The sequence below is a fragment of the Oncorhynchus kisutch genome, unplaced genomic scaffold (assembly GCF_002021735.2).
Source record: "Oncorhynchus kisutch isolate 150728-3 unplaced genomic scaffold, Okis_V2 scaffold2367, whole genome shotgun sequence".
In the NCBI taxonomy this organism is placed as follows: Eukaryota; Metazoa; Chordata; class Actinopteri; order Salmoniformes; family Salmonidae; genus Oncorhynchus; species Oncorhynchus kisutch.
The window spans coordinates 10,001-28,881 of record NW_022264312.1 but is presented as its reverse complement, the minus strand read 5'-3'; the positions used below and the strand labels follow the sequence as shown (position 1 = coordinate 28,881).

General features: G+C 44.8%; 6 non-coding genes across 6 annotated transcripts; all 6 read right to left on the bottom strand.

Annotated features, from left to right (window-relative positions):
• Nucleotides 1-6,354: 6,354 nt before the first annotated feature.
• On the bottom strand, nucleotides 6,355-6,426 carry trnar-ccu (transfer RNA arginine (anticodon CCU)). The gene has a single exon. It is a non-coding gene; the product is annotated as a tRNA-Arg (tRNA).
• A 1,878-nt stretch (nucleotides 6,427-8,304) lies between these two features.
• trnar-ccu (transfer RNA arginine (anticodon CCU)) lies at nucleotides 8,305-8,378 on the bottom strand. The gene has a single exon. It is a non-coding gene; the product is annotated as a tRNA-Arg (tRNA).
• Nucleotides 8,379-11,388: 3,010 nt separating this feature from the next.
• trnar-ccu (transfer RNA arginine (anticodon CCU)) lies at nucleotides 11,389-11,461 on the bottom strand. The gene has a single exon. It is a non-coding gene; the product is annotated as a tRNA-Arg (tRNA).
• Nucleotides 11,462-14,151: 2,690 nt separating this feature from the next.
• trnar-ccu (transfer RNA arginine (anticodon CCU)) lies at nucleotides 14,152-14,224 on the bottom strand. The gene has a single exon. It is a non-coding gene; the product is annotated as a tRNA-Arg (tRNA).
• Nucleotides 14,225-14,713: 489 nt separating this feature from the next.
• On the bottom strand, nucleotides 14,714-14,786 carry trnar-ccu (transfer RNA arginine (anticodon CCU)). Its single transcript has one exon. It is a non-coding gene; the product is annotated as a tRNA-Arg (tRNA).
• Nucleotides 14,787-18,048: 3,262 nt separating this feature from the next.
• Nucleotides 18,049-18,121, bottom strand: trnar-ccu (transfer RNA arginine (anticodon CCU)). The gene has a single exon. It is a non-coding gene; the product is annotated as a tRNA-Arg (tRNA).
• Nucleotides 18,122-18,881: the final 760 nt, after the last annotated feature.

The window sequence follows — 18,881 nt, the reverse complement described above, 5'->3', positions numbered from 1 at the left end:
TGTGTAAACAGTATGACCTATACAAACTGTTGGAAGAGGTAAAAACAAATGTATAATGGCAATGAGACATGCCATGAAACGACAATTTTTTTTTTTTTTTTGTTCGCACTTAAAATCTAAAAAGAAACTGTTTAGCAGAGGATGGTTTCGATCCATCGACCTCTGGGTTATGGGCCCAGCACGCTTCCGCTGCGCCACTCTGCTCCATCCACCCCAGATGGGACTTGAACCCACAATCCCTGGCTTAGGAGGCCAGTGCCTTATCCTTAGGCCATGCCTTAGGCCACTGGGGCACTGTTTACCTTCTGCAAACAGTACGAACTGATAGAAGCAGTAAAAATAATGTGTACTGGATAGCACTGAGAGACGCAAATTCAATTTAGCTTTCTAATTTCTGCTTGCGTTTCATTTAAAAAAAATCTGGTTAGCAGAGGATGGTTTCGATCCATCGACCTCTGGGTTATGGGCCCAGCACGCTTCCGCTGCGCCACTCTGCTCTCAGCCACTTCAGAAAAGACTAGAACTCACAATCCATGGCTTAGGAGGCCAGTGTCTTAGGCCACTGGGGTACTGTGTAAACAGTATGACCTATACAAACTGTTGGAAGAGGTAAAAACAAATGTATAATGGCAATGAGACATGCCATGAAACATGCCATGAAACGACAATTTTTTTTGTTTTTTTTGTTCGCACTTAAAATCTAAAAAGAAACTGTTTAGCAGAGGATGGTTTCGATCCATCGACCTCTGGGTTATGGGCCCAGCACGCTTCCGCTGCGCCACTCTGCTCTCAGCCACTTCAGAAAAGACTAGAACTCACAATCCATGGCTTAGGAGGCCAGTGTCTTAGGCCACTGGGGCACTGTTTACCTTCTGCAAACAGTACGAACTGATAGAAGCAGTAAAAATAATGTGTACTGGATAGCACTGAGAGACGCAAATTCAATTTAGCTTTCTAATTTCTGCTTGCGTTTCATTAAAAAAAAATCTGGTTAGCAGAGGATGGTTTCGATCCATCGACCTCTGGGTTATGGGCCCAGCACGCTTCCGCTGCGCCACTCTGCTCTCAGCCACTTCAGAAAAGACTAGAACTCACAATCCATGGCTTAGGAGGCCAGTGTCTTAGGCCACTGGGGTACTGTGTAAACAGTATGACCTATACAAACTGTTGGAAGAGGTAAAAACAAATGTATAATGGCAATGAGACATGCCATGAAACGACAATTTTTTTTGTTTTTTTTGTTCGCACTTAAAATCTAAAAAGAAACTGTTTAGCAGAGGATGGTTTCGATCCATCGACCTCTGGGTTATGGGCCCAGCACGCTTCCGCTGCGCCACTCTGCTCTCAGCCACTTCAGAAAAGACTAGAACTCACAATCCATGGCTTAGGAGGCCAGTGTCTTAGGCCACTGGGGCACTGTTTACCTTCTGCAAACAGTACGAACTGATAGAAGCAGTAAAAATAATGTGTACTGGATAGCACTGAGAGACGCAAATTCAATTTAGCTTTCTAATTTCTGCTTGCGTTTCATAAAAAAAAAATCTGGTTAGCAGAGGATGGTTTCGATCCATCGACCTCTGGGTTATGGGCCCAGCACGCTTCCGCTGCGCCACTCTGCTTCCATCCACCCCAGATGGGACTTGAACCACAATCCATGGCTTAGGAGGCCAGTGCTTATCTTAGGCCTTATCTTAGGCCACTGGGGCACTGTTTACCTTCTGCAAACAGTACGAACTGATAGAAGCAGTAAAAATAATGTGTACTGGATAGCACTGAGAGACGCAAATTCAATTTAGCTTTCTAATTTCTGCTTGCGTTTCATTAAAAAAAAATCTGGTTAGCAGAGGATGGTTTCGATCCATCGACCTCTGGGTTATGGGCCCAGCACGCTTCCGCTGCGCCACTCTGCTCTCAGCCACTTCAGAAAAGACTAGAACTCACAATCCATGGCTTAGGAGGCCAGTGTCTTAGGCCACTGGGGTACTGTGTAAACAGTATGACCTATACAAACTGTTGGAAGAGGTAAAAACAAATGTATAATGGCAATGAGACATGCCATGAAACGACAATTTTTTTTGTTTTTTTTGTTCGCACTTAAAATCTAAAAAGAAACTGTTTAGCAGAGGATGGTTTCGATCCATCGACCTCTGGGTTATGGGCCCAGCACGCTTCCGCTGCGCCACTCTGCTCTCAGCCACTTCAGAAAAGACTAGAACTCACAATCCATGGCTTAGGAGGCCAGTGTCTTAGGCCACTGGGGCACTGTTTACCTTCTGCAAACAGTACGAACTGATAGAAGCAGTAAAAATAATGTGTACTGGATAGCACTGAGAGACGCAAATTCAATTTAGCTTTCTAATTTCTGCTTGCGTTTCATTAAAAAAAAATCTGGTTAGCAGAGGATGGTTTCGATCCATCGACCTCTGGGTTATGGGCCCAGCACGCTTCCGCTGCGCCACTCTGCTCTCAGCCACTTCAGAAAAGACTAGAACTCACAATCCATGGCTTAGGAGGCCAGTGTCTTAGGCCACTGGGGTACTGTGTAAACAGTATGACCTATACAAACTGTTGGAAGAGGTAAAAACAAATGTATAATGGCAATGAGACATGCCATGAAACGACAATTTTTTTTGTTTTTTTTGTTCGCACTTAAAATCTAAAAAGAAACTGTTTAGCAGAGGATGGTTTCGATCCATCGACCTCTGGGTTATGGGCCCAGCACGCTTCCGCTGCGCCACTCTGCTCTCAGCCACCCCAGAAAAGACTAGAACCACAATCCATGGCTTAGGAGGCCAGTGCCTTATCTTAGGCCACTGGGGCACTGTTTACCTTCTGCAAACAGTACGAACTGATAGAAGCAGTAAAAATAATGTGTACTGGATAGCACTGAGAGACGCAAATTCAATTTAGCTTTCTAATTTCTGCTTGCGTTTCATTAAAAAAAAATCTGGTTAGCAGAGGATGGTTTCGATCCATCGACCTCTGGGTTATGGGCCCAGCACGCTTCCGCTGCGCCACTCTGCTCTCCAGCCACTTCAGAAAAGACTAGAACCCACAATCCATGGCTTAGGAGGCCAGTGTCTTAGGCCACTGGGGCACTGTTTACCTTCTGCAAACAGTACGAACTGATAGAAGCAGTAAAAATAATGTGTACTGGATAGCACTGAGAGACGCAAATTCAATTTAGCTTTCTAATTTCTGCTTGCGTTTCATTAAAAAAAAATCTGGTTAGCAGAGGATGGTTTCGATCCATCGACCTCTGGGTTATGGGCCCAGCACGCTTCCGCTGCGCCACTCTGCTCTCAGCCACTTCAGAAAAGACTAGAACTCACAATCCATGGCTTAGGAGGCCAGTGTCTTAGGCCACTGGGGTACTGTGTAAACAGTATGACCTATACAAACTGTTGGAAGAGGTAAAAACAAATGTATAATGGCAATGAGACATGCCATGAAACGACAATTTTTTTTGTTTTTTTTGTTCGCACTTAAAATCTAAAAAGAAACTGTTTAGCAGAGGATGGTTTCGATCCATCGACCTCTGGGTTATGGGCCCAGCACGCTTCCGCTGCGCCACTCTGCTCTCAGCCACTTCAGAAAAGACTAGAACTCACAATCCATGGCTTAGGAGGCCAGTGTCTTAGGCCACTGGGGCACTGTTTACCTTCTGCAAACAGTACGAACTGATAGAAGCAGTAAAAATAATGTGTACTGGATAGCACTGAGAGACGCAAATTCAATTTAGCTTTCTAATTTCTGCTTGCGTTTCATAAAAAAAAATCTGGTTAGCAGAGGATGGTTTCGATCCATCGACCTCTGGGTTATGGGCCCAGCACGCTTCCGCTGCGCCACTCTGCTCTCAGCCACTTCAGAAAAGACTAGAACTCACAATCCATGGCTTAGGAGGCCAGTGTCTTAGGCCACTGGGGTACTGTGTAAACAGTATGACCTATACAAACTGTTGGAAGAGGTAAAAACAAATGTATAATGGCAATGAGACATGCCATGAAACGACAATTTTTTTTGTTTTTTTTGTTCGCACTTAAAATCTAAAAAGAAACTGTTTAGCAGAGGATGGTTTCGATCCATCGACCTCTGGGTTATGGGCCCAGCACGCTTCCGCTGCGCCACTCTGCTCTCAGCCACTTCAGAAAAGACTAGAACTCACAATCCATGGCTTAGGAGGCCAGTGTCTTAGGCCACTGGGGCACTGTTTACCTTCTGCAAACAGTACGAACTGATAGAAGCAGTAAAAATAATGTGTACTGGATAGCACTGAGAGACGCAAATTCAATTTAGCTTTCTAATTTCTGCTTGCGTTTCATTAAAAAAAAATCTGGTTAGCAGAGGATGGTTTCGATCCATCGACCTCTGGGTTATGGGCCCAGCACGCTTCCGCTGCGCCACTCTGCTCTCAGCCACTTCAGAAAAGACTAGAACTCACAATCCATGGCTTAGGAGGCCAGTGTCTTAGGCCACTGGGGTACTGTGTAAACAGTATGACCTATACAAACTGTTGGAAGAGGTAAAAACAAATGTATAATGGCAATGAGACATGCCATGAAACGACAATTTTTTTGTTTTTTTTGTTCGCACTTAAAATCTAAAAAGAAACTGTTTAGCAGAGGATGGTTTCGATCCATCGACCTCTGGGTTATGGGCCCAGCACGCTTCCGCTGCGCCACTCTGCTCTCAGCCACTTCAGAAAAGACTAGAACTCACAATCCATGGCTTAGGAGGCCAGTGTCTTAGGCCACTGGGGCACTGTTTACCTTCTGCAAACAGTACGAACTGATAGAAGCAGTAAAAATAATGTGTACTGGATAGCACTGAGAGACGCAAATTCAATTTAGCTTTCTAATTTCTGCTTGCGTTTCATAAAAAAAAATCTGGTTAGCAGAGGATGGTTTCGATCCATCGACCTCTGGGTTATGGGCCAGCACGCTTCCGCTGCGCCACTCTGCTTCTCAGCCACTTCAGAAAAGACTAGAACTCACAATCCATGGCTTAGGAGGCCAGTGTCTTAGGCCACTGGGGTACTGTGTAAACAGTATGACCTATACAAACTGTTGGAAGAGGTAAAAACAAATGTATAATGGCAATGAGACATGCCATGAAATGACAATTTTTTTGTTTTTTTTGTTCGCACTTAAAATCTAAAAGAAACTGTTTAGCAGAGGATGGTTTCGATCCATCGACCTCTGGGTTATGGGCCCAGCACGGTTCCGCTGCGCCACTCTGCTCTCAGCCACTTCAGAAAAGACTAGAACTCACAATCCATGGCTTAGGAGGCCAGTGTCTTAGGCCACTGGGGCACTGTTTACCTTCTGCAAACAGTACGAACTGATAGAAGCAGTAAAAATAATGTGTACTGGATAGCACTGAGAGAAGCAAATTCAATTTAGCTTTCTAATTTCTGCTTGCGTTTCATAAAAAAAAAATCTGGTTAGCAGAGGATGGTTTCGATCCATCGACCTCTGGGTTATGGGCCCAGCACGCTTCCGCTGCGCCACTCTGCTCTCAGCCACTTCAGAAAAGACTAGAACTCACAATCCATGGCTTAGGAGGCCAGTGTCTTAGGCCACTGGGGTACTGTGTAAACAGTATGACCTATACAAACTGTTGGAAGAGGTAAAAACAAATGTATAATGGCAATGAGACATGCCATGAAATGACAATTTTTTTTGTTTTTTTTGTTCCGCACTTAAAATCTAAAAAGAAACTGTTTAGCAGAGGATGGTTTCGATCCATCGACCTCTGGGTTATGGGCCCAGCACGGTTCCGCTGCGCCACTCTGCTCTCAGCCACTTCAGAAAAGACTAGAACTCACCCATCCATGGCTTAGGAGGCCAGTGTCTTAGGCCACTGGGGCACTGTTTACCTTCTGCAAACAGTACGAACTGATAGAAGCAGTAAAAATAATGTGTACTGGATAGCACTGAGAGACGCAAATTCATTTAGCTTTCTAATTTCTGCTGGCGGTTTCATTAAAAAAAAATCTGGTTAGCAGAGATGGTTTCGATCCATCGACCTCTGGGTTATGGCCCAGCACGCTTCCGCTGCGCCACTCTGCTCTCAGCACTTCAGAAAAGACTAGAACTCACAATCCATGGCTTAGGAGGCCATGGTCTTAGGCCACTGGGGTACTGTGTAAACAGTATGACCTATACAAACTGTTGGAAGAGGTAAAAACAAATGTATAATGGCAATGAGACATGCCATGAAACGACAATTTTTTTTGTTTTTTTTGTTCGCACTTAAAATCTAAAAAGAAACTGTTTAGCAGAGGATGGTTTCGATCCATCGACCTCTGGGTATGGGCCCAGCACGCTTCCGCTGCGCCACTCTGCTTCCATCCACCCCAGATGGGACTTGAACCCACATCCCTGGCTTAGGAGGCCAGTGCCTTATCCATTAGGCCACTGGGGCACTGTTTACCTTCTGCAAACAGTACGAACTGATAGAAGCAGTAAAAATAATGTGTACTGGATAGCACTGAGAGACGCAAATTCAATTTAGCTTTCTAATTTCTGCTTGCGTTTCATTAAAAAAAATCTGGTTAGCAGAGGATGGTTTCGATCCATCGACCTCTGGTTATGGGCCCAGCACGTTCCGCTGCGCCACTCTGCTTCCAATCACCCCAGATGGGACTTGAACCCACAATCCATGGCTTAGGAGGCCAGTGTCTTAGGCCACTGGGGCACTGTTTACCTTCTGCAAACAGTACGAACTGATAGAAGCAGTAAAAATAATGTGTACTGGATAGCACTGAGAGACGCAAATTCAATTTAGCTTTCTAATTTCTGCTTGCGTTTCATTAAAAAAAAATCTGGTTAGCAGAGGATGGTTTTCGATCCATCGACCTCTGGGTTATGGGCCCAGCACGCTTCCGCTGCGCCACTCTGCTCTCAGCCACTTCAAGAAAAGACTAGAACTCACAATCCATGGCTTAGGAGGCCAGTGTCTTAGGCCACTGGGTACTGTGTAAACAGTATGACCTATACAAACTGTTGGAAGAGGGTAAAAACACAAATGTATATATGGCAATGAGACATGCCATGAAATGACAATTTTTTTTGTTTTTTTTGTTCGCACTTAAAATCTAAAAAGAAACTGTTTTGCAGAGGATGGTTTCGATCCATCGACCTCTGGGTTATGGGCCCAGCACGCTTCCGCTGCGCCACTCTGCTCTCAGCCACTTCAAGAAAAGACTAGAACTCACAATCCATGGCTTAGGAGGCCAGTGTCTTAGGCCACTGGGGCAACTGTTTACCTTCTGCAAACAGTACGAACTGATAGAAGCAGTAAAAATAATGTGTACTGGATAGCACTGAGAGACGCAAATTCAATTAGCTTTCTAATTTCTGCTTGCGTTTCATAAAAAAAAAAATCTGGTTAGCAGAGGATGGTTTCGATCCATCGACCTCTGGGTTATGGGCCCAGCACGCTTCCGCTGCGCCACTCTGCTCTCAGCCACTTCAGAAAAGACTAGAACTCACAATCCATGGCTTAGGAGGCCAGTGTCTTAGGCCACTGGGGTACTGTGTAAACAGTATGACCTATACAAACTGTTGGAAGAGGTAAAAACAAATGTATAATGGCAATGAGACATGCCATGAAATGACAATTTTTTTGTTTTTTTTGTTCGCACTTAAAATCTAAAAAGAAACTGTTTAGCAGAGGATGGTTGTCGATCCATCGACCTCTGGGTTATGGGCCCAGCACGGTTCCGCTGCGCCACTCTGCTCTCAGCCACTTCAGAAAAGACTAGAACTCACAATCCATGGCTTAGGAGGCCAGTGTCTTAGGCCACTGGGGCACTGTTTACCTTCTGCAAACAGTACGAACTGATAGAAGCAGTAAAATAATGTGTACTGGATAGCTGAGAGACGCAAATTCAATTTAGCTTTCTAATTTCTGCTTGCGTTTCATTAAAAAAAAATCTGGTTAGCAGAGGATGGTTTCGATCCATCGACCTCTGGGTTATGGGCCCAGCACGCTTCCGCTGCGCCACTCTGCTCTCAGCCACTTCAGAAAAGACTAGAACTCACAATCCATGGCTTAGGAGGCCAGTGTCTTAGTCCACTGGGGTACTGTGTAAACAGTATGACCTATACAAACTGTTGGAAGAGGTAAAAAACAAATGTATAATGGCAATGAGACATGCCATGAAACGACAATTTTTTTTGTTTTTTTTGTTCGCACTTAAAATCTAAAAAGAAACTGTTAGCAGAGGATGGTTTCGATCCATCGACCTCTGGGTTATGGGCCCAGCAACGCTTCCGCTGCGCCACTTCTGCTTCCATCCACCCCAGATGGGACTTGAAACCCACAATCCCTGGCTTAGGAGGCCAGTGCCTTATCCATTAGGCCACTGGGGCACTGTTTACCTTCTGCAAACAGTACGAACTGATAGAAGCAGTAAAAATAATGTGTACTGGATAGCACTGAGAGACGCAAATTCAATTTAGCTTTCTAATTTCTGCTTGCGTTTCATTAAAAAAAAATCTGGTTAGCAGAGGATGGTTTCGATCCATCGACCTCTGGGTTATGGGCCCAGCACGCTTCCGCTGCGCCACTCTGCTCTCAGCCACTTCAGAAAAGACTAGACTCACAATCCATGGCTTAGGAGGCCAGTGTCTTAGGCCACTGGGGTACTGTGTAAACAGTATGACCTATACAAACTGTTGGAAGAGGTAAAAACAAATGTATAATGGCAATGAGACATGCCATGAAATGACAATTTTTTTTGTTTTTTTTGTTCGCACTTAAAATCTAAAAAGAAACTGTTTAGCAGAGGATGGTTTCGATCCAGCGACCTCTGGGTTATGGGCCCAGCACGCTTCCGCTGCGCCACTCTGCTCTCAGCCACTTCAGAAAAGACTAGAACTCACAATCCATGGCTTAGGAGGCCAGTGTCTTAGGCCACTGGGGCACTGTTTACCTTCTGCAAACAGTACGAACTGATAGAAGCAGTAAAAATAATGTGTACTGGATAGCACTGAGAGACGCAAATTCAATTTAGCTTTCTAATTTCTGCTTGCGTTTCATAAAAAAAAAATCTGGTTAGCAGAGGATGGTTTCGATCCATCGACCTCTGGGTTATGGGCCCAGCACGCTTCCGCTGCGCCACTCTGCTCTCAGCCACTTCAGAAAGACTAGAACTCACAATCCATGGCTTAGGAGGCCAGTGTCTTAGGCCACTGGGGTACTGTGTAAACAGTATGACCTATACAAACTGTTGGAAGAGGTAAAAACAAATGTATAATGGCAATGAGACATGCCATGAAATGACAATTTTTTTTGTTTTTTTTGTTCGCACTTAAAATCTAAAAAGAAACTGTTTAGCAGAGGATGGTTTCGATCCATCGACCTCTGGGTTATGGGCCCAGCACGCTTCCGCTGCGCCACTCTGCTCTCAGCCACTTCAGAAAAGACTAGAACTCACAATCCATGGCTTAGGAGGCCAGTGTCTTAGGCCACTGGGGCACTGTTTACCTTCTGCAAACAGTACGAACTGATAGAAGCAGTAAAAATAATGTGTACTGGATAGCACTGAGAGACGCAAATTCAATTTAGCTTTCTAATTTCTGCTTGCGTTTCATTAAAAAAAAATCTGGTTAGCAGAGGATGGTTTCGATCCATCGACCTCTGGGTTATGGGCACAGCACGCTTCCGCTGCGCCACTCTGCTTCCATCCACCCCAGATGGGACTTGAACCCACAATCCCTGGCTTAGGAGGCCAGTGCCTTATCCATTAGGCCAGTGCCTTATCCATTAGGCCACTGGGGCACTGTTTACCTTCTGCAAACAGTACGAACTGATAGAAGCAGTAAAAATAATGTGTACTGGATAGCACTGAGAGACGCAAATTCAATTTAGCTTTCTAATTTCTGCTTGCGTTTCATTAAAAAAAATCTGGTTAGCAGAGGATGGTTTCGATCCATCGACCTCTGGGTTATGGGCCCAGCACGCTTCCGCTGCGCCACTCTGCTCTCAGCCACTTCAGAAAAGACTAGAACTCACAATCCATGGCTTAGGAGGCCAGTGTCTTAGGCCACTGGGGTACTGTGTAAACAGTATGACCTATACAAACTGTTGGAAGAGGTAAAAACAAATGTATAATGGCAATGAGACATGCCATGAAATGACAATTTTTTTGTTTTTTTGTTCGCACTTAAAATCTAAAAAGAAACTGTTTTGCAGAGGATGGTTTCGATCCATCGACCTCTGGGTTATGGGCCCAGCACGCTTCCGCTGCGCCACTCTGCTCTCAGCCACTTCAGAAAAGACTAGAACTCACAATCCATGGCTTAGGAGGCCAGTGTCTTAGGCCACTGGGGCACTGTTTACCTTCTGCAAACAGTACGAACTGATAGAAGCAGTAAAAATAATGTGTACTGGATAGCACTGAGAGACGCAAATTCAATTTAGCTTTCTAATTTCTGCTTGCGTTTCATAAAAAAAAAATCTGGTTAGCAGAGGATGGTTTCGATCCATCGACCTCTGGGTTATGGGCCCCAGCACGCTTCCGCTGCGCCACTCTGCTCTCAGCCACTTCAGAAAAGACTAGAACTCACAATCCATGGCTTAGGAGGCCAGTGTCTTAGGCCACTGGGGTACTGTGTAAACAGTATGACCTATACAAACTGTTGGAAGAGGTAAAAAACAAATGTATAATGGCAATGAGACATGCCATGAAATGACAATTTTTTTTGTTTTTTTTTGTTCGCACTTAAAATCTAAAAAGAAACTGTTTAGCAGAGGATGGTTTCGATCCATCGACCTCTGGGTTATGGGCCCAGCACGGTTCCGCTGCGCCACTCTGCTCTCAGCCACTTCAGAAAAGACTAGAACTCACAATCCATGGCTTAGGAGGCCAGTGTCTTAGGCCACTGGGGCACTGTTTACCTTCTGCAAACAGTACGAACTGATAGAAGCAGTAAAAATAATGTGTACTGGATAGCACTGAGAGACGCAAATTCAATTTAGCTTTCTAATTTCTGCTTGCGTTTCATTAAAAAAAAATCTGGTTAGCAGAGGATGGTTTCGATCCATCGACCTCTGGGTTATGGGCCCAGCACGCTTCCGCTGCGCCACTCTGCTCTCAGCCACTTCAGAAAAGACTAGAACTCACAATCCATGGCTTAGGAGGCCAGTGTCTTAGGCCACTGGGGTACTGTGTAAACAGTATGACCTATACAAACTGTTGGAAGAGGTAAAAACAAATGTATAATGGCAATGAGACATGCCATGAAACGACAATTTTTTTTGTTTTTTTTGTTCGCACTTAAAATCTAAAAAGAAACTGTTTAGCAGAGGATGGTTTCGATCCATCGACCTCTGGGTTATGGGCCTAGCACGCTTCCGCTGCGCCACTCTGCTTCCATCCACCCCAGATGGGACTTGAACCCACAATCCCTGGCTTAGGAGGCCAGTGCCTTATCCATTAGGCCACTGGGGCACTGTTTACCTTCTGCAAACAGTACGAACTGATAGAAGCAGTAAAAATAATGTGTACTGGATAGCACTGAGAGACGCAAATTCAATTTAGCTTTCTAATTTCTGCTTGCGTTTCATTAAAAAAAATCTGGTTAGCAGAGGATGGTTTCGATCCATCGACCTCTGGGTTATGGGCCCAGCACGCTTCCGCTGCGCCACTCTGCTCTCAGCCACTTCAGAAAAGACTAGAACTCACAATCCATGGCTTAGGAGGCCAGTGTCTTAGGCCACTGGGGTACTGTGTAAACAGTATGACCTATACAAACTGTTGGAAGAGGGTAAAAACAAATGTATAATGGCAATGAGACATGCCATGAAATGACAATTTTTTTTGTTCGCACTTAAATCTAAAAAGAAACTGTTTAGCAGAGGATGGTTTCGATCCATCGACCTCTGGGTTATGGGCACAGCACGCTTCCGCTGCGCCACTCTGCTCTCAGCCACTTCAGAAAAGACTAGAACTCACAATCCATGGCTTAGGAGGCCAGTGTCTTAGGCCACTGGGGCACTGTTTACCTTCTGCAAACAGTACGAACTGATAGAAGCAGTAAAAATAATGTGTACTGGATAGCACTGAGAGACGCAAATTCAATTTAGCTTTCTAATTTCTGCTTGCGTTTCATTAAAAAAAAATCTGGTTAGCAGAGGATGGTTTCGATCCATCGACCTCTGGGTTATGGGCCCAGCACGCTTCCGCTGCGCCACTCTGCTCTCAGCCACTTCAGAAAAGACTAGAACTCACAATCCATGGCTTAGGAGGCCAGTGTCTTAGGCCACTGGGGTACTGTGTAAACAGTATGACCTATACAAACTGTTGGAAGAGGTAAAAACAAATGTATAATGGCAATGAGACATGCCATGAAATGACAATTTTTTTTGTTTTTTTGTTCGCACTTAAAATCTAAATAGAAACTGTTTAGCAGAGGATGGTTTCGATCCATCGACCTCTGGGTTATGGGCCCAGCACGCTTCCGCTGCGCCACTCTGCTCTCAGCCACTTCAGAAAAGACTAGAACTCACAATCCATGGCTTAGGAGGCCAGTGTCTTAGGCCACTGGGGCACTGTTTACCTTCTGCAAACAGTACGAACTGATAGAAGCAGTAAAAATAATGTGTACTGGATAGCACTGAGAGACGCAAATTCAATTTAGCTTTCTAATTTCTGCTTGCGTTTCATTAAAAAAAAATCTGGTTAGCAGAGGATGGTTTCGATCCATCGACCTCTGGGTTATGGGCCCAGCAGGCTTCCGCTGCGCCACTCTGCTCTCAGCCACTTCAGAAAAGACTAGAACTCACAATCCATGGCTTAGGAGGCCAGTGTCTTAGGCCACTGGGGTACTGTGTAAACAGTATGACCTATACAAACTGTTGGAAGAGGTAAAAACAAATGTATAATGGCAATGAGACATGCCATGAAATGACAATTTTTTTTGTTCGCACTTAAAATCTAAAAAGAAACTGTTTAGCAGAGGATGGTTTCGATCCATCGACCTCTGGGTTATGGGCACAGCACGCTTCCGCTGCGCCACTCTGCTCTCAGCCACTTCAGAAAAGACTAGAACTCACAATCCATGGCTTAGGAGGCCAGTGTCTTAGGCCACTGGGGCACTGTTTACCTTCTGCAAACAGTACGAACTGATAGAAGCAGTAAAAATAATGTGTACTGGATAGCACTGAGAGACGCAAATTCAATTTAGCTTTCTAATTTCTGCTTGCGTTTCATTAAAAAAAAAATCTGGTTAGCAGAGGATGGTTTCGATCCATCGACCTCTGGGTTATGGGCCCAGCACGCTTCCGCTGCGCCACTCTGCTCTCAGCCACTTCAGAAAAGACTAGAACTCACAATCCATGGCTTAGGAGGCCAGTGTCTTAGGCCACTGGGGTACTGTGTAAACAGTATGACCTATACAAACTGTTGGAAGAGGTAAAAACAAATGTATAATGGCAATGAGACATGCCATGAAATGACAATTTTTTTTGTTTTTTTTGTTCGCACTTAAAATCTAAAAAGAAACTGTTTAGCAGAGGATGGTTTCGATCCATCGACCTCTGGGTTATGGGCCCAGCACGCTTCCGCTGCGCCACTCTGCTCTCAGCCACTTCAGAAAAGACTAGAACTCACAATCCATGGCTTAGGAGGCCAGTGTCTTAGGCCACTGGGGCACTGTTTACCTTCTGCAAACAGTACGAACTGATAGAAGCAGTAAAAATAATGTGTACTGGATAGCACTGAGAGACGCAAATTCAATTTAGCTTTCTAATTTCTGCTTGCGTTTCATTAAAAAAAAATCTGGTTAGCAGAGGATGGTTTCGATCCATCGACCTCTGGGTTATGGGCCCAGCAGGCTTCCGCTGCGCCACTCTGCTCTCAGCCACTTCAGAAAAGACTAGAACTCACAATCCATGGCTTAGGAGGCCAGTGTCTTAGGCCACTGGGGTACTGTGTAAACAGTATGACCTATACAAACTGTTGGAAGAGGTAAAAACAAATGTATAATGGCAATGAGACATGCCATGAAACGACAATTTTTTTTGTTTTTTTTGTTCGCACTTAAAATCTAAAAAGAAACTGTTTAGCAGAGGATGGTTTCGATCCATCGACCTCTGGGTTATGGGCCCAGCACGCTTCCGCTGCGCCACTCTGCTTCCATCCACCCCAGATGGGACTTGAACCCACAATCCCTGGCTTAGGAGGCCAGTGCCTTATCCATTAGGCCACTGGGGCACTGTTTACCTTCTGCAAACAGTACGAACTGATAGAAGCAGTAAAAATAATGTGTACTGGATAGCACTGAGAGACGCAAATTCAATTTAGCTTTCTAATTTCTGCTTGCGTTTCATTACAAAAAAATCTGGTTAGCAGAGGATGGTTTCGATCCATCGACCTCTGGGTTATGGGCCCAGCACGCTTCCGCTGCGCCACTCTGCTCTCAGCCACTTCAGAAAAGACTAGAACTCACAATCCATGGCTTAGGAGGCCAGTGTCTTAGGCCACTGGGGTACTGTGTAAACAGTATGACCTATACAAACTGTTGGAAGAGGTAAAAACAAATGTATAATGGCAATGAGACATGCCATGAAACGACAATTTTTTTTGTTTTTTTTGTTCGCACTTAAAATCTAAAAAGAAACTGTTTAGCAGAGGATGGTTTCGATCCATCGACCTCTGGGTTATGGGCCTAGCACGCTTCCGCTGCGCCACTCTGCTTCCATCCACCCCAGATGGGACTTGAACCCACAATCCCTGGCTTAGGAGGCCAGTGCCTTATCCATTAGGCCACTGGGGCACTGTTTACCTTCTGCAAACAGTACGAACTGATAGAAGCAGTAAAAATAATGTGTACTGGATAGCACTGAGAGACGCAAATTCAATTTAGCTTTCTAATTTCTGCTTGCGTTTCATTAAAAAAAAATCTGGTTAGCAGAGGATGGTTTCGATCCATCGACCTCTGGGTTATGGGCCCAGCACGCTTCCGCTGCGCCACTCTGCTCTCAGCCACTTCAGAAAAGACTAGAACTCACAATCCATGGCTTAGGAGGCCAGTGTCTTAGGCCACTGGGGTACTGTGTAAACAGTATGACCTATACAAACTGTTGGAAGAGGTAAAAACAAATGTATAATGGCAATGAGACATGCCATGAAATGACAATTTTTTTTGTTCGCACTTAAAATCTAAAAAGAAACTGTTTAGCAGAGGATGGTTTCGATCCATCGACCTCTGGGTTATGGGCACAGCACGCTTCCGCTGCGCCACTCTGCTCTCAGCCACTTCAGAAAAGACTAGAACTCACAATCCATGGCTTAGGAGGCCAGTGTCTTAGGCCACTGGGGCACTGTTTACCTTCTGCAAACAGTACGAACTGATAGAAGCAGTAAAAATAATGTGTACTGGATAGCACTGAGAGACGCAAATTCAATTTAGCTTTCTAATTTCTGCTTGCGTTTCATTAAAAAAAAATCTGGTTAGCAGAGGATGGTTTCGATCCATCGACCTCTGGGTTATGGGCCCAGCACGCTTCCCGCTGCGCCACTCTGCTCTCAGCCACTTCAGAAAAGACTAGAACTCACAATCCATGGCTTAGGAGGCCAGTGTCTTAGGCCACTGGGGTACTGTGTAAACAGTATGACCTATACAAACTGTTGGAAGAGGTAAAAAACAAATGTATAATGGCAATGAGACATGCCATGAAATGACAATTTTTTTTGTTTTTTTTGTTCGCACTTAAAATCTAAATAGAAACTGTTTAGCAGAGGATGGTTTCGATCCATCGACCTCTGGGTTATGGGCCCAGCACGCTTCCGCTGCGCCACTCTGCTCTCAGCCACTTCAGAAAAGACTAGAACTCACAATCCATGGCTTAGGAGGCCAGTGTCTTAGGCCACTGGGGCACTGTTTACCTTCTGCAAACAGTAACGAAACTGATAGAAGCAGTAAAAATAATGTGTACTGGATAGCACTGAGAGACGCAAATTCAATTTAGCTTTCTAATTTCTGCTTGCGTTTCATTAAAAAAAATCTGGTTAGCAGAGGATGGTTTCGATCCATCGACCTCTGGGTTATGGGCCCAGCAGGCTTCCGCTGCGCCACTCTGCTCTCAGCCACTTCAGAAAAGACTAGAACTCACAATCCATGGCTTAGGAGGCCAGTGTCTTAGGCCACTGGGGTACTGTGTAAACAGTATGACCTATACAAACTGTTGGAAGAGGTAAAAACAAATGTATAATGGCAATGAGACATGCCATGAAATGACAATTTTTTTTGTTCGCACTTAAAATCTAAAAAGAAAACTGTTTAGCAGAGGATGGTTTCGATCCATCGACCTCTGGGTTATGGGCACAGCACGCTTCCGCTGCGCCACTCTCGCTCTCAGCCACTTCAGAAAAGACTAGAACTCACAATCCATGGCTTAGGAGGCCAGTGTCTTAGGCCACTGGGGCACTGTTTACCTTCTGCAAACAGTACAACTGATAGAAGCAGTAAAAATAATGTGTACTGGATAGCACTGAGAGACGCAAATTCAATTTAGCTTTCTAATTTCTGCTTGCGTTTCATTAAAAAAAAATCTGGTTAGCAGAGGATGGTTTCGATCACTCACCTCTGGGTTATGGGCCAGCACGCTTCCGCTGCGCCACTCTGTCTCAGCCACTTCAGAAAAGACTAGAACTCACAATCATGGCTTAGGGAGGCAGTGTCTTAGGCCACTGGGGTACTGTGTAACAGTATGACCTATACAAACTGTTGGATAGGTAAAAACAAATGTATAATGGCATGAGACATGCAATGAAAATGAAAATTTTTTTTGTTTTTTTTGTTCTAAACTTAAAATCTACAAAGAAACTGTTAGAGCAGAGGATGGTTTCGATCCATCGACCTCTGGGTTATGGGCCCAGCACGCTTCCGCTGCGCCACTCTGCTCTCAGCCACTTCAGAAAAGACTAGAACTCACAATCCATGGCTTAGGAGGCCAGTGTCTTAGGCCACTGGGGCACTGTTTACCTTCTTGCAAACAGTACGAACTGATAGAAGCAGTAAAAATAATGTGTACTGGATAGCACTGAGAGACGCAAATTCAATTTAGCTTTCCTAATTTCTGCTTGCGTTTCATTAAAACAAAATCTGGTTAGCAGAGGATGGTTTCGATCCATCGACCTCTGGGTTATGGGCCCAGCAGGCTTCCGCTGCGCCACTCTGCTCTCAGCCCACTTCAGAAAAGACTAGAACTCACAATCCATGGCTTAGGAGGCCAGTGTCTTAGGCCACTGGGGTACTGTGTAAACAGTATGACCTATACAAACTGTTGGAAGAGTTAAAAACAAAATGTATAATGGCAATGAGACATGCCATGAAACGACAATTTTTTTTGTTTTTTTTGTTCGCACTTAAAATCTAAAAAGAAACTGTTTAGCAGAGGATGGTTTCGATCCATCGACTCTGGGTTATGGGCCCAGCACGCTTCCGGCTGCGCCACTTCTGCTTCCATCCACCCAGATGGGACTTGAACCCCACAATCCCTGGCTTAGGAGGCCAGTGCCTTATCCATAGGCCACTGGGGCACTGTTTACCTTCTGCAAACAGTTACGAAACTATAGAAGCAGTAAAAAATAATGTGTACTGGATAAGCACTGAGAGACGCAAAGTTCAATTAGCTTTCTTAATTTCGCTTGCGTTTCATTACAAAAAAATCTTGGTTAGCAGAGGATGGTTTCGATCCATCGACCTCTGGGTTATGGGCCCATGCACGCTTCCGCTGCGCCACTCTGCTCCTCAGCCACTTCAGAAGACTAGAACTCACAATCCATGGCTTAGGGAAGGCCAAGTGTCTTAAGGCCTGGGGTACTGTGTAAACAGTATGAACCTATATCAAACTGTTGAGAGAGGTGAAAAAAATGTATAAATGGCAATGAGACATGCCATGGAAACGACAATTTTTTTGTTTTTTTTGTTCGCACTTAAAATCTAAAAGAAACTGTTTAAGCAGAGGATGGTTTCGATCAATCGAGCCTCGAGTTATGGGCCAGACGCTTCGCTGCGCCACTCTGCTTCCATCCACCCCAGATGGGACTTGAACCCACAATCCCTGGCTTAGGAGGCCAGTGCCTTATCCATTAGGCCACTGGGGCACTGTTTACCTTCTGCAAACAGTACGAACTGATAGAAGCAGTAAAAATAATGTGTACTGGATAGCACTGAGAGACGCAAATTCAATTTAGCTTTCTAATTTCTGCTTGCGTTTCATTAAAAAAAAATCTGGTTAGCAGAGGATGGTTTCGATCCATCGACCTCTGGGTTATGGGCCCAGCACGCTTCCGCTGCGCCACTCTGCTCTCAGCCACTTCAGAAAAGACTAGAACTCACAATCCATGGCTTAGGAGGCCAGTGTCTTAGGCCACTGGGGTACTGTGTAAACAGTATGACCTATACAAACTGTTGGAAGAGGTAAAAACAAATGTATAATGGCAATGAGACATGCCATGAAACGACAAATTTTTTTGTTTTTTTTGTTCGCACTTAAAATCTAAAAAGAAACTGTTTAGCAGAGGATGGTTTCGATCCATCGACCTCTGGGTTATGGGCCCAGCACGCTTCCGCTGCGCCACTCTGCTCTCAGCCACTTCAGAAAAGACTAGAACTCACAATCCATGGCTTAGGAGGCCAGTGTCTTAGGCCACTGGGGCACTGTTTACCTTCTGCAAACAGTACGAACTGATAGAAGCAGTAAAAATAATGTGTACTGGATAGCACTGAGAGACGCAAATTCAATTTAGCTTTCTAATTTCTGCTTGCGTTTCATTAAAAAAAAATCTGGTTAGCAGAGGATGGTTTCGATCCATCGACCTCTGGGTTATGGGCCCAGCACGCTTCCGCTGCGCCACTCTGCTC